We start from the raw sequence: 16,439 nt of genomic DNA on the forward strand, positions 1-16,439 counted from the left end.
CTGTCCGTAAATGACATTTTTAGGATAAAACACTTTTCTTCAGTAACTTTCTATTACATTCCCTCCTTTTTATCCTTAAAAATGCTTTTACACTGCAGAGTCCTCACAGGGGTCACCTGGTGGATCCCAAGGCTCCTCAGAGTCCATTCTAAGCAGTGTATATTGATGAGTAAACATTTTCATTACTGTAGATCGAAGCATTGGGATAATAAGTCATACAACAACACAACACTACAATAACAGGCATGAATAGTTTCAAGAAAAACATTCCCCATGACCCAACTAACGATTTTAACCATGAAAAGAAGGGGGACTCATTGTCAATGCCCCACTCTTGATTTACTCTGCCCTTAAGTTGTTTCAATTGGTGTATTGCGAGGGTGAGGTTACCATGGTCATCATCATTAGCAGGGATATAGGTACAGCATGAATCACCTATCAGAGCACACATCCCTCCAGAGGCTGCATTCTGGAAGTCTAGCACAAACCTATTTTGCAATGCCATCAGCCTGGCTCCTCTTAATTCTTGCTTAATTGCGCCGAGGCCATCCAGCATTATATTAATAAAGTAGAGTACATTTCATAGCAGGTTATTTGCAGCTGGCAAGCATTAGCTACAGATTGAAGACTTAGACCCATACAAGTTTCAGACTCAACCTACCAGGAGAGGCAGTAGAATGAGGCATCAAGCTACACACATAACAGGACGCATTTGGTCAAGTACTTTTTACAGTATAGTTCATGTAATGATACCACAAATTGTCCTGAAAATCAGTATGATCAGTCTCATTCAGCCAGTCCAGTGGGGAAACAACCTCTCTCCTTTGTCTGCTTTTCAGAACTGGAGTAGTCCCGTTTGGGCCTCCAGTAGCTCTATTGTACCTTGCCAGTCAGTACTGTTTCTTGGCCCTCTGCAACCATATACTATAGTTGCCCACTATTGCTCTAGATGATAATGGCGCCTCCAGTTCTGTTGACAATTTAACAGTGAAAATAAGTTGAAGCCTGTCTCCACCAAACAGGTACAGAGTACACAGGGAGTGGCTGATGAAACAGTTTCCTTTCAAAGGTCACTCTTGGAAGAGCAGGCATACTGTAATTATCTTCACCACTTTAATACACCAGAGCAGAAGAGCAGACAAAGGTAAGAGTTCATTCTTTAAAAAATGAGAAAATTAGAATTAGAGTGATAAAAGAGAGGATGCCATTTGCACATTTGGTTATTTGTTTCCATTTCAGTAGGTAACTAATTCAAGGATCTGATTCAGCTATTCCACTGTTGCACAAACTGTGCACAGAAGTACTTGATTTTCTCTCTTTTACATAACCACCTCACTGTTTGCATTTGAGTCCTCTAATTTGTGTTTCACCGTTCATTCTGAAGACATCCTCTGGATCGAATTTGTCCACTCATAAACTTCTCACTTACAGACTAAAAATAACCTGTCAGTGTAGGACTTCACTTTGATCACAGAAATGTATTTTGATATTCAATCTCACTTTTACAGTATTGGTCTAATATTTGACTACACAGGATTCATTAAGTAGCATACACAATATTTGCTTTGTACAAATTTGTTATTATTTCATGTCATATCTCTTTTCCATGTATATTGGAAAGATCATACAAATTCTATTTCTCTACAAAAACGTCTTCATTAAAACAGCGTGTTTAAAAAAAGTGTTGGTAAATTCTATTTGCTGTAATGTATACTTAGCAATTTATGGTGCCAACCTATTCAAAAACATCAGAATAGTACCTAAATTGGTTACTTGCTTATGTCTAGTTATGAGAACTTGGAACAAAGCTGAGAGTTTTACTCTTGTTTTACATGTGTTTTATTTGGAATTTAGTTTCACTTTCACTTTAGACTTATAAGCAGAAATTGTAGAACTACTTGTTTCCTGATATTGTCTAGAAGATGTATATGGTGTGTGAATATACTGCACAGGTCACTATTGATATATTAGTGAAACGTGAAGGGCAGAGAGACACGCTATACCGTGGGTTTAATTTAGATATGTTTGGTATGTAAAGTAATTCATGGGAATTATTTGGTTTGGTTTGATAAAGTGGGGTTTATTTGATATATAAAATATATTCCTCTTTAAAAATATACCATTGTAGTTTGCGGCTTTACAATCTGCCTGAAGAGAGGTTGGCCTGTTCAAAGTCTTGTGACATTGTTAATATGGCAACACTTTCATTTTCATTGTGTAATCTGTACCTGCTTTAGGGCTTTGGTAAACAGTTTTAGTAACTTTAAGTTACTGCTTCATCTTAATATTAAGGTGAATTAAAAATGTAATGGATTTCACATTTTATAGAACATCTTCCTGCAATTCTAGGATTGTTTCATGTACAGTATATAGTTTTTTTCAAAACTTCAGATCTTTGTACCAGTAAAACTAAGACTATTAAAAACAATTTATAATTGAATTATAAGAAAGCTAAAATACAGAACCAAGTCTTGTAAAAGTAATTAAATCCTTCCTATGTTGTTCAATTGTGTGACATTTTTAAATCATGTACTGCATGTGCATTTTTTAAATACATTTTTTTCAGAACCTGAATTTTGAAGATTTCTAAGTTGTAGTAAATGTCAGCATTGACGTTGGATAATAAAGGAGATAAAACTGTAATCTGTTGATTGCTCAGCTATTTTGATCTGTGAATTCAGACCACTTTTGCCACATTTTGCAGGGTCCTTTAGATGCTCTGTTGCAAACTCCATGCTGGCTGATATTTAGCAATGGCTTTCTTCATGTCACTCTGTCTGCTCAGTTTGGAAAGACATCCTGATGTACTGTAGGCAGTGTCTGAGTGGTGTGATACACCCTCCATTTCTTCATGATTGAGTAGACTGCTCTTACAGCAATGTTCAGAGATACATTTTTTACCTTCTCCTGACTGTGCTCTTTAATAACTTCATCCTGGATTTACGAGAGATAAACAAAAAAGAAAGCATCAAAAAACAAACCTACAGTACATGTATAAATCAATCAAACTAACTTCACATTTCCTTGTTCCTTTACTTTTTTTCTGAGTTCAAGTGGGGTGTTACAAGGAAATGTTCTACATGATTTTACCCTCTGAAATGTTATCTGTGAGGTTTATGATATATGATAAATTATATATTGTACAGAGTACAAGCATGTAGATGCCATAAAAAAGGCAGTGCATATTCTAATTGTTTCATTCCAGGCCTTATACACAATGTTTGGAACAATTGAGGTGTTTGTCTGGCTGCAAGTGAGCTAAGAGGTAGGAAAACACAGATGGTCAAAGGTGGGACAACAGTCATAGTATTAAAATAGTCAAACAGAAAAAGACAGAGAGGAACAGAAAAGATACAGAAAGAAGAAATACCCTTGCCCCTTTCCTCTCTACTTGTGTCATGTGGTACTGTAGGTCCTTGTTTTCAGTCGCTGAGACCAGATTCTGACTAGGTGATCTGAACTTTAGTTTAAAGAGTTTGCCATCTTTAGTGAAATTCCAGTTTCCTATATTGTGGAATTTTCACTTTTCCTAGTTAGTGCATTTCTAGAATTAGGGAGATTGCATCCCATGTTACAGGAAGTGAGATTTAATTCTGAGTTATGTCTATTTCATATATTGCAGGTTATTCTCTTTGTGACCTGATAAGGTGTTGAGCAGTCATTTCAGTTTAATATGCATTTTGTGTTTCTGGGTATATAGAAATGGGTATATGAATTCTAGGGCAATCCTTAAATGAATGGACTGAGTGAAATGCGAAACCTGTAAAACAGAAAAACTCAGGGAGTGAGGAAGCCTCCCTCATGTCCCTAAATATGTATAGACTGTTATCATTAAAAATGTAATGAACTGTAAGAATATTCCCTGTAGACCAGTAAGGGTCAGTAAAGGTCTAATAACTGAATGATGCTGAAATGTAGCACCATTAACTGTATAATTGGAAGATGTATTTTAGTCAGATTTCTATTCAGAGACTTCAGGATGTTATATTCATGACATAGTACCCGTCATCCACCTTTAAAGCGTCCTCACATATATACTTAAAAATATATTTTCTTTAAATGTTGTGCACCAAGGACAAAAAATATATCATAAGGAAATGGATAATAATTGCCTTTCCTGTGTTCTTTAAACTTTGCACCATCTACAAACCATTATTAAAACACAAGTGTTTTTAGGTGGCAAGTTGGTACACTTTATACTGATGTACAGTATACTGTATGAAACTTCAATTCTGGCAATGGAAATATCTGATTTCAGGGACATTAACATATTCTAATGTTATCCTTTTATTAGAATGTCCTTGCAAGCTCTAATGTGATGCTCCTTTAAGACTCAATTCACACGGACTCTTAAGATAATTAAGTTCACCTGATTGCTTTGGTCTCACGATGGAAAGATGTCTCACGAGGACAGTGGGAAGAAAGAGGGAACAGGAGACAGAATAAAGAGAAACAGAGACAGCTGACAGGACAATTTTCCTATATATGATAAGCTAGGAGAAACTTTATGACAGTTTCTCAGAAGCCTGTCAAGACAATTTCTCTGCCTAGTTCTACTGAAAACATTTTTGTTGTATTTGATTTCACTTGAGACCTATAGCTTGATGTCCCATCAGCATGGAGTAACATGATAATCCTGGACTCTTGTCTTCTAAAGATTTTTAAAAAGCTACCTATAAAAGAACATCTTTATACTGACACATCATTATTTTAATTTTGATTTATTTTACAATATTCTGACCTAGTGATAGAAAAGTGGAACTATGTATTTTCTCAGCTACATCCAATCTATTCAGAAGGCTTGTAATGGATATCATTCTAAGGTGTTATAAGAAACAGGTAAATGCAGATGATGAAATGTATTTCTGAAAATTTATTCTGGTAAATAACCCAGTGGTTCATTATTCTTCTGTCTCTCTTAGCCTTGTCTTTAAAATGTGAAAACTATGTGAACACACTTGTAATTGTTAATATGCACCTGATCATTGGTGTGCACCCAGCATGACAAGTACACTGTCAGGGAAACACTTTCATAACAAGAAAAGACACTAATTACCTTCAATACTATAATATAACATACCAGCACAACAGAGAAGTCCATTATATACATTGCACTGGCCCGATAGACGCAGCTACCAGGAGACTGGAGACTGAATCCAGGTGCAGGAAAAAGGCAGAGCAGGCAGGCAAAAGCAAAACTACAATTTTTAGACATGATCCAGAGGCACAGTCAATCCGCTAAATTTACGGCTCTTCCTCCTTCCTGATGCTGTTTCCCTTGTTTATCATACTGTATGCTGTTTTTCGTCACTGTTCCCATGACACATTAAATCACATTACATTTGCCTCTTCTGTGACTGACTCTTCTGCAATTCAGGACCAACTATTTGACCCCTGTCAATATTTCTTAGATCTCTCATGTTGCTTTAGAAGCTCACATATTAAAGTACTGTTTCCACAGCAAAAACACATTGGTAATTCATTTTGAAATTAATATGAAACACGTGTAGAATCCTTTTTAGTTGTAATAAAAATATTTCAGATTACAAGTGTTGTTTTCATTAGTTGTTTCCATCATTTTGTCCACCTTCTGTACATTAGCAGGTGCAGTATGGGCTTTTTTCTTTCTCACACGTTTGTATTGTCAATGTTGCCTTGTACATTAAAGTGAAACAAGTGAACTCAAAACCATTTCACAGGAAGTCCTGCAGCACAGTGTACATGAGTCTGTCTTTATCAGCCTGTCCTTCTTTCAGTTATTCCTGATTTAATTAAAAACATAACATTAGTGAAACAGAAAGTATATTTCTGTTATTTCACCATTAAATGTCAAGCAAGAAAGATGCAATTTGGTAAACGTAGAGAGGGAATAAAGTTTCTCCTGCATTAAAAATATACTGAACTGCGGTAACTGTAGAAGGTGGCTGGGGGGGAGGGCAAGAGGTTTTACCAGAAGCTCTGAAGTCACACAGAGCTGCAGGGATGGGCTCACAGTGCATTCAGGTTTAAAATGGTGGAGAGTGAAACTGCTGACTGTGATGAATAAGCGTCAGTGTTTTTATACACAGAGTAATAATATGTACTTTATTATGTCCATAGTTGTGTGACCTCTGTGTGCAATAGTAGTCATTCATATGATTTCAGAAATAAATACCTTTGTCTATGTAAGATCCCTCAGTCAGGCAGTGAATAAAAAGATTCAATCCTGGAGACTAAGGAGCCTTCAGAACAGCTCAGGGAAACTGTTGTAGAAAGACACAGACAGGCTGCACACGGGTCTCTGTGGAACAGCACTGTCTGCATCCACCCAGTCACAGGCTGTTTCCTGCTCTCAGTCCATGGTGCAGACATCACTTTGCATTCCTCTTCAAATACTTAGGAACCTGGGGAAATTTCAAATGCTTATTTTTTCATCACTCTCAGAATAATAGTAATAATGAAACTTTATAAAACAGTTTCCACCCACTTCTTGGAATTGGAGACTTTTTTCAGTCCAGTTGTAGGAATGTGAGCAAAGCATGATTGTTGTTTCGGCCACTGCTCAGAAGTGAAGATTTTGCACTTATTACGTCAAGTTATGTGTTGCTGTGCAATGTCCTTGGTTACAAGGAGATTTTGAATGGCAGTCCTACCATAAATATCAGCTTTGTGAAGCTCGTGATGTGCAGTATTCGATGAGACTGGATCACTGAGCTGTAGATTCTGTTCTGTGGTAATTTTTGAGACTTTTGTTTTGTTGTTTTTAGTAACTATCTTTTTAATTGACCATTAGCCCTGTAGGTACAGTAAGCTTTGACCAGTTACCATTGTTCCTCCTTCCTGAGGCTGTTTTTCTTTGTCACACACAGTTATGATTTTCATCACTGTTCCCCTTGACACATTTAATCGTTTCATCACTTCTCCGAGTGATGGACCTGCAATTTGGACACAAACTATTTGAGCACTGTCAAATTTGTTTGTCTCTTTAGAAACTCCCACATTAAAGTGTGGAGGCACCAGGTGGCTGGTGACAACCGATGTTTTTTTTTTGTTGTTGTTGTTAATTTGTGTGTGACACTACAAAAGGGATGCACATGACAGGTTTTTTTTATAAGACCGCTTTTAAGGGAGAAATGCATTGTTGATTCATGTTGAACTTAACATGGAAGATGTGAAGAATCCATTTTAGCTGTCATTTAATTGTTTCAATTTACAAGTGCTTTTTAGCTATGTCTTTCCATTATTTTGGTCATCCCCCAGGCATTTGGAGGTGCAGTAGATGAGTTCTTCTATTTAACACAATATGTTTGTATTGTCACTGTTGCCTTATACTTTAAAGTAGGAAAAATGTACTCAAAACCAGTTCACAGGAAGTCCTTCAGCACGGTGTATCTGAGTCTGCCTTTATCAGCCTCTCTTTCCTTCAGTGGTTTTCAATTTAAAAATGAAACTTTAGTGAAATAGAAAGTATGTTCCTGTTACGTCTCCATTAAGAGTCAAGCAGAAGAGACAAGTAAAGAGGAAAAAAATACTCTTGCATTAAAAACACACTGAAGTGCTGTAATTGTGGAAGGTGGCTGGTGGAGAGAACAAGAGTTTGGACCAGCAATCAGACTTCAGTCCACTGTCTTAGAGTCTGTAGGGGTTTTGTGATTTTACTGATACAATTATTAATTGTAGCAGTAATCACGAGGTGGTTCGTTATGGGTTTTAGACAATCAATCGTCAGAACAACTAGCAACACACACACATAGATTCAATACAGGAGATACATTTATTAAACATAAATTGTGCACCAAACGTATATCAGTCTGCATAAATACAGACGGCAGACTTTACTGTGAGGGTTATCAAAAATACAAGGTACTTGTATATAATCTCGAAGAGATGCAAACACAAAGAGATACACAACAGAGAAAATACTTCAATATACCGTTTGGCTATACCATATCGCTAATCAGTGTCATTACCCACTGTTACACTAGACTTGGAAGTAAAAACATTACTCATGAATTAAATTGATAACAACTTGTGTTGAGGTGATGATTCAATTCTCGAGACGCAATGTAGAACATGAGGTTTATTTATCCACTGTGTATGGGTTTTAATTTCCCGGCACAAACACCAAAACCAGCTGACAGGCTCTGTTGCAAACTCTGTCCCAGCAGTCATTCAATAGGCGTTGTCTCGACGTACTCTGGCTACCGGCCAACCAGTCAAGCTCGGAGTAGGATGGACGGAGGAATCTAACTGCAGCGCGCAGTGCAGTCATTTCTCCCAGGGGTCTACTAGTGGTCCGGCTGACTAGTAGAAAGTCCCTATGCACAGACTGTGACCATGGGTCCTTGGAAGTCACTCTTTTACATGGGAAGAAAACTGGTTTGTTTCCGGCCCAGTGCTGCTTCTGAATAAACTATTCAGGTTGTCGACGAAGGTCCAACTGTAGGCTGCCATTGATCAAGCGGAGCATTCACGTTGGTCGTTGCAGGATTCTGAGTACATACGGGATCCTCGGCCTCGAGCTTAGAACAGTCCAAGTCGCAGTGCAGACAACACCGGTTGTCATGTGATTGTCTCTGAGAGTGCACAAAAATGACCAAGGAAAGCCCCGACCTGAGCTTGTGCTACCTTTTTGACCAAGACACAGATGTGTGATGATTGATTGAGAGTTTGGCGGGCATTAGAGACCCAGGTGGTGTTACCATGCCCCGCAAGTCCCTGATTGGTTGACCAAGGTGAGAGATGAGTCACTGATCCCTGACACCTAGGACTGCAATCCAGATGTCCTCTGGCACTCCATAGACAGATAGGCTCCAAGGATGACCATTGATCATGATGGCCAGGCTTAATTAACTGCATCCCTGTTTGGGAGTTGTACCTTATCAAAAGAAAACACCTTAAATCAGCTTGCATGAATAGCTTCTCTGGGGCTGCACCACAGAGATGAAGAGAGAGAGATGGGGCCTCATTTAGGAAAGCACAGCAACGCTTAATTCTGTCTTATTAACAAGAATTACCGCTACAAGTCTGAGAGCCTGAAAACATTTTAGAGTAAGCTGCACAAGCAGAAGGACTTAAGGGGAAACTTCACACCACCCTGGGTGAGTTTCTCAACAAAGAATATGTCAGAAAGAGGCACTGTTTCACCTCTCTTCTGTACTGGAACAGCGTTGTCAAGTGGTAGTTTCTGACAAGGATCCTTGTCTGCAGCCGAGTGCAGGACTCCTGCTCTGAAGACATACAGAGCTGCCGAGATGGGTTCACAGTGTATTGAAGTTTAAAATGTCGGAAAGCGGAAGTGCTGACTGTGGTGGAGAAGATTGCATAGAGTGCTTTTATTCAGCTCATTCTACAAGTACTAAGAACCTTGAGATTTTTGCACTTTTGCAAAGAGGAAAAGGATAATTAATATGATGAGAAAAATTACAAAGTCATGATTGCATAAGTTTCCAAACCCTTATAGAGGAAACATAAATTCATTTGTGTGTACAAATGAAGCTTACCTAATAGTTTTGAGGCCCTTGTTTGTAATAATAGTCATACACATAATTTCAGAAATAAATACATTTGTCTCTGTAAGGCCCCTTAATCAGGCAGTGAATATAAATAAAAGATTCAATCCTGGAGGCTAAGGACCTTTTAGAACAGCTCAGGGATACAGTTGTAGAAAGACACAGACAGGCTGCACACGGGTCTCTGTGGAACAGCACTGGCTGCATCCACCCAGTCACAGGCTGTTTCCTGTTCTCAGTCCATGTACAGATATCACCTTGCATTCCTCTTCAAACACTTAGGAACCGGGGGAAATTTCAAGTGCTGATTTAATCATCGCTATCAGAATAATGCTAAGAATGTAACATTATAAAACAGTTTTATGCCCCCATAGAGAAACAGTTGGTGATATGAATGTGAATATATCATTTTATATTTGATAAATGTCAGAATATACATCAGTTTGATAATATGTATTTTTCTCATGAATAACATTGGAATTAATGTGTCTGTGTTCTTAATGTACAGTACAGTCTGTGAGAGTGTGTTCGTGTTGTTAATGTGCAGCACAGTGTGTGAGTGTGTCAGTGTTGTTAATGTGCAGCACAGTGTGTGAGTGTGTCAGTGCTGTTAATGTGCAGTACAGTGTGTGAGAGTGTGTCAGTGTTGTTAATGTGCAGTACAGTGTGTGAGAGGGTGTCAGTGAAGTTATTTAACTGTGCAATAGTGCTGTAGCAGTGTTAGATTAGAAGAGATGATACTAAACAAACTATTTACTGTGAAATAATGTGAATCCATATTGTACTCATAGTCAGCTCAACTGATCATGTGGGTCATTAAGGTAATTTTACCTAATGTAGGTTACATTGAGTGACTTGAGAGTTAGTGTGTGTGGACCAGAGTGGGTTGCGTGGCAGAGGGACCCTCCCAATGGCAATACATTGGTATCAGGGAAGTCAGTGGGGTCTATCTAGCTGCACCCTCTGGGAGATAGTGGAGTGGTGGCTGGGCACAGTGAGGTGCGCTGGCAGCTGCATGGTGTAATGCAGTGGTGGCTGGGCAAAGTGAGGTGCGCTGGCAGCTGTGAGTTCACAACCTAAGGACGTGAGAGTGAGGCACCAGAAAGGTTGTGAGTGTGTGTTAGAGAGGGACAGTGTGTTGTGTCTCTGCACGGTGTGTAGTGCAGAAGAACACTCGGTGATGTAGCGTGTGTCTGTGTAACCCAACCTGGTGGCGTCGGGAGAGGACGTCAAGGCTGGAGGTGGACCTGGGAGTCCGAGGTACAGGTTGTGAGTGAAACAGTGGTCTAATGGAGTAGGAGCAGGAGGCTCTATGATGGTGTCTGGGAGCCGGAGGTTCCTAACAGTAAGGACAACAGGATGAACTTGGTGAACTTGAGACTCTGAAGTCAAAGGGGCCAGAATTAATGGTATGTGGAGGAACAAGTAATAGGTTTATTCCATGCTGAAAAAAATAAGAAAGAGAACACAACATTTCGGCCATGCAGCCTTCTTCAGGTGTGAGAGAGACAAGGCAGTAGGAGAAGGTAATGTAGCAGGAGAACAAAGGCTGGGAGGGAGGAGGAGACAGAAAGAGAGGCCAATCAAGAGGTGTGAAGTCAGAATAGGTGCAGAGAGGTGTGAAAAGAAACTTCCAATGAATGGAGAAAATTTAAAAGAACAGTAGTCTGTCATTAAGAGAAGGGAGAAGGTGTGATCCTAGCTGCAGAATTATTTTGGTTTCGGTGGTCTTTCTGATGTATGAGTTCGGAAAACCATCTTTGAGAACACAGACGGAGAGATTAGAGTGGTCGTGGCCGTGAGAGGTGAAATGAGAAACAATGGGCTTGGAGAGATCTTAAATCTTTACAGTCTCCGAGTCTCCTTCCTGTTTCTCCAATGTTGATGGCTGGGCATTAACTGCAAAAGATACAGTAAATAAGGTTGCTGGAGGTACAAGATGCCATCTGGGTGATATGGAATTGTCCTGAGGGGCCTTGAATGAGTATGGTGTTGGATGTGTACTTGCAGGTGATACAGCGAGCTCTGTTGCAAGGTAAAGTGCCTGGTGTGGATGGTTGTTGAGGGCGGTCAAGGGAGCTATGAACAAGGAGGTTACGCAGATTAGGCGGTTGTTGACATGAGATGATGGGACGATCAGAAAAGAGGGACCCAATGGAGGGATCATCCTGTAGGATGGAAAAGTTGTGGTTAATAGTCCTGGGGATAGGAAGTGTGTTAGGGTGGAAGGGACGCACCAAAGGAATGCGGTTGTTACGGCGGGAGTTCCTGATCAGGTTGATGGTCCGAGGGGTGTTTTTGGCTCAGGCAAGGGCCCTGTCAATCACGATGCTGGGGTATCCTCTGTTGATGAAAAGGGAATACATTTTGAGGGCTTGGTTCTCAAAGTCGATGTCGTTGCTGCATAATCGTCGTAGCCTAAGGAACTGTGAAAAAGGGAGAGAGTTTTTAGTGTGTTTGGGGTGAAATGAGCTTTACAGGAGGTAGCTGTGTGAATCCATGGGTTTGTAATAAACCGAAGTGGAAAGTCGGGGGTAGTTAATGGAGAAGTTGATGTCTAGAAATGGAAGAGTAGTGGAAGATATGTTAACTGTATATTTGAGGGACGGCTGGAAGTTGGTGAAATGGTGCAGGAAGCATGTGGCGGCACTGACGCAGTCATCAATATATCACTTGTAGAGGTTAGGGACATAGCCAGTGTAGGAAGCGAAGAAGCATTCTTCTACCCAGATGACAAAAATATTGGCATAGCTGGGTCCCATTCTGGTGCCCATGGCAACTCCACAAACCTGTTGGTAAAAAAGATTATTGAAAGAGAATGCGTTCAGTGTGAGGACCAATTCTGCAAGGCGTACCAGGGTGTGGGTGGGTGGATCAAGCACTGTGCATTTGTCCAACGTGTGCTTGAAGGCTGTAAGGCTGTCATTATGGGGAATGACTGTGTACAAAGATGTAATGTCCATGGTAAAAATGTAGCATTCAGTGCCCTGAAATTAGAAATCATTAAAAAGTTGGAGCGTGTGGTTGGTGTCTTTGATGTAGGAGGGAAGACCTTCAACAAGCAGTCTCATGAGGCTGTCAAGAAAGGCTGAGATGTAAGTAATTGGACAGTTACATGCTGATATGATGGGGTGTCCAGGGGTGTCCAGTTTGTGGATTTTGGGGAGGAGGTAAAACTGAGATACCTGCGGATGTTCCATGATGAGCCGGTTCACCTCCTGGGGGAGCTCATTACTGCTGATAAGAAGGGAAATGTTGGATACCACTTCCTTTTGGTAGTCAGTGGTAGGGTCCTGTTGGAGATGGAGGTAAGGAGAAGTGTTAGTTAGTTGTCTAGAGGCTTCAAATATATATAGATCCTTACGCCACACCACAACAGTGCCTCCTTTGTCCGCTGGTTTGATGACGATATCATCCCTGTTGCGGAGAGACTGGAGTGCCTGATTTTCTCCTTGGGTGAGGTAAGACCTGTGTTTACTGGGTATACCTGTGTTTACAACCCTCTGCAGCTGGATCCTAGACTTCCTCACCAGCAGACCCCAGACTGTCAGGATTGGCAACCTCACCTCCAACACACTCACCCTTAACACCGGTGCCCCTCAAGGCTGCGTGCTCAGCCCACTGCTTTACTCCCTGTTCACCCACGACTGTACTGCTAAGTTCAGCACAAACACCATCATCAAGTATGCTGACAATACCACAGTCGTGGGCCTGATCACTGACAATGATGAGACTGCCTACAGGGAGGACATAAAACAACTTGCAGACTGGTGCCGAACCAACAACCTATGTCTCAACATCAGCAAAACCAAAGAGCTGATTTTTGACTTCAGAAGACAAGGAAAAGTTCACTCCCCCATCTACATAGACGGGTCTGTGGTGGAGATGGTGAATAACTTCAAATTCCTAGGCGTTCACATCTCTAAGGACCTTACATGGACACTGAACACCTCCAGTCTCCTCAAGAAGGCACAACAGCGGCTGTACTTCCTGAGAAGGCTGAAGAAATACACCTACATCCACTGATCCTCACCAACTTCTAAAGATGTACGGTGGAGAGCATACTGACCAGCTGCATCACAGTCTGGTATGGCAACTGCACCGCATCCGACCGTAAGGCACTACAGCGGGTGGTCAAAACTGCCCAACACATCACCGGCAGTGCCTTACCATCCATCCAGGAAATATACAACACCAGGAGTCTGAAAAAAGCCACCAAAATTATGTCTGACCCCACTCACCCCAGTCATAACTTGTTTGTTTCCCTACCATCTGGCAGAAGGTTCCGGTTACTCCAGTCGCACACAACTAGACATCAAAATAGCTTCTTCCCCAGAGCTGTCAAGTTGGTGACGCCCCCACTCTCTCCCACCATATTATGATCTCTCCTAACGTCTTCCTGTACCCACAATGACTGTACTCCTACACCACTACACACACATGTAAGCCGAAATTGTACTGTCCCCTCGATAGACAGTAAAACGGTACCAGTCATAATAATATTTAATATTCATTAATTAACCATACTACTGTTAATTGCTATTGTGTTACTATTGTGTCTATTGTCTTATCTTCTGTCCTATTTATATACTGCACCTGAGTGACTAGTGAGAAACACTTTTCATTATACTATGCACCTGTGTATGTTTAATGACAATATAGTTGAATTGAATTGAATAGAGAGTGCCTTGGGAGCTTGATAGGTGCATTGGTTAATGAAATAATCAACTGGTGGAAAATGGCCAGAGGGGGGAGTCCAACAGCTCTGTTTGGGATTAATGGTTTCAATGACATCAATAACTGGGTTGTTATCAGCTGGCTGTGAAGAGGAATCTTCAGCAAAATGTGAGGCGTATCCTGTGGTAAAAGCGATTGAGGTCGACATTGGTCTGGGGGATGTCCAACTTCCTGGGAACTGGTACAAAACTGAGGCCTTTGCTGAGGAGGGATCGCTCATCCTGTGAAAGGGAAAGGTCAGAAGGTATGGTGACAACAAGGTTAGGATTGGTGAAGGTGTTTGGGGTGTTGATGGTTTTCTTCTGTAGAAGGTGACTGAGTTTTTTGTCCTTCTCTGTCGTGATAAACTGGTAGAGTTTAGAGTTGAGAGATCTAATGAGGTTAGTCATGAAGGGAAGATGATGTGGAGCTGTCAGCCGTAGAAATTCCTTAGCCTCTTTGATGTTGTTGTCGGATACGATAATCTGTTTTTTGAGGGAGAAAATGGTAGAGAGCATTAGTTTCCTAGAAAATTGTTTTAGAAGAGTGTTACTCTTCTGAGTGTTACTCTGGGTGGTATCAGAGTCAAAAGAAAAGGTATTAAATTTAAGGCAAAATCCTTTAGGGATGGTATTATGTCGACAACATCTGTAAAGAAATAGAAGGTGGTTAGAAAGCCTGGTATGTGGAGTCATGTATCCTGTTACCCCAATGAGGGGGCTAGTGTGATCACCAATCTAGGAGGAGAGTGCATCTAAGATAAAGAAAAGGAACATAAAAGAGATTATAAAGGGGTGTGACAGGGGAGAATGGAAGTGTGACCACGCCAATGCAGTGTCAACTACCCCCATGGATGGCACCACAATATTCAAACAGAGGTCATGCTTAGGGTACAAGGTCTACATTAGGACATCCTCCATCCTAAAAAACTCCATACTCCTTCCAGCAAAATATTGACCTCTTTCGCTCTTAAATCTCATTTAAATTTTTGGATGCTATGATCCAATTAAACCTACTTCTGTTCTTTCCCCTATTTATATTACTTTACATTAAAAATAGAAAAACCTGCTGATAGTCATCCCAGGTCAATTTGAGCCCTGATTAGTACTGATCATTCAAGATTACCTTATTTTATACTAGCTCGGGTTAAAATAAGGAGGCTGTAAATATTTACTTGTGGAAAGCTTCTTTATACACAGCATTTTTGGTTTTGCCTCCTGGAGCAAAGATGTGAAGTTGTTTTTCACTTCTTACACGTGCACATCCAACATAGTTGTCCATGTGAGAAGCACAATGATTCCAGGTTCAAGACCAATTTTTCGAGTGACTAACCCTGCGCTTTGTTGATAGACATAGTGCAACTGAGTCTAATGGGAAACTGAAGACGTTTGAACCTGAATGGAAGATCAGATGGAATTATTGGCATTTTTGGAATGAGCACATCTTCTCCCTTGAATGATCCAGAGAGTATTGATGCTTCAAGCACATATGGATGAAGCTTTTTGATCACTAAGTGAGTTCCATTGCAGTTTTGGGGGATCCAAATTTTGTAAAAGCATGACGGGACATCCAATTTTGAGAGAAAACAATGTGAGGTGGAACACCAGTTGGATGCAATGTGTTATAAAAAACTCCACAGACTATTGGACAACATCATCAGTGTCAACAACAGTATCAACACTTTTGAAAACTTTTGCTTCACTAGGCATCTTTTTCAATGTTCGATCACTGATGTCATCCACTGTATCATTTTTCGGCTCTAGTATTGCTCTTTCACTAAGCCAATTGGTGTTGCACTCAATCAAAACCTGTGCAAGTACTGTCCCTTTTGAGATGTTGCAAGTTGGTGAATCATGTCTGACCAGATCAAAAGGCAATTTAAATGTGGAATGGGCAGTCCTGCCACCAGCAAAGAGGGTTAAAGCTATACTTGATGATGCCACAGCAAGGGCAATGTGTCCTTGTGAACGCAAGTTTGCAAGGAGTAAGTTAGTGACAAATGTCTTTCCAGTTTCACCTGGAGCATCGAGGAAAAAGAATCCACCATGATCAATGGCATCTAGAATTTTTCTGTAGACATTTGCTTGATCTGATGTGAGCTTTGTTTCATTGCTTGCAACAAATTCCTTCAACTCTTCTTTGTTGTAGGACATTTCCCTGAGCATTTCCTGAGAGATGCCACTTTTTTCTGTTCTTGGTTGAGGCAATCCAAATTGCTTCAGTTCTTTGCCT

General features: G+C 40.5%; 2 protein-coding genes across 2 annotated transcripts in view; both read left to right on the top strand.

Moving 5' to 3' along the window:
• The window catches only part of LOC107076077 (NACHT, LRR and PYD domains-containing protein 12-like), a 703,435-nt gene that overhangs the window by 536,006 nt on the left and 150,990 nt on the right, over nucleotides 1–16,439 (top strand). The window lies entirely within an intron of this gene.
• The window catches only part of LOC102696027 (protein NLRC3-like), a 69,398-nt gene continuing 54,001 nt past the window's right edge, over nucleotides 1,043–16,439 (top strand). Inside the window, exon 1 of the mRNA XM_069180092.1 lies at nucleotides 1,043–1,144. The gene's annotated coding sequence lies outside the window, so the exon portion shown is untranslated. The remainder of the gene's footprint in view (nucleotides 1,145–16,439) is intronic.

This window comes from Lepisosteus oculatus, chromosome 18 (assembly GCF_040954835.1).
Source record: "Lepisosteus oculatus isolate fLepOcu1 chromosome 18, fLepOcu1.hap2, whole genome shotgun sequence".
Lineage (NCBI taxonomy): Eukaryota > Metazoa > Chordata > Actinopteri > Semionotiformes > Lepisosteidae > Lepisosteus > Lepisosteus oculatus.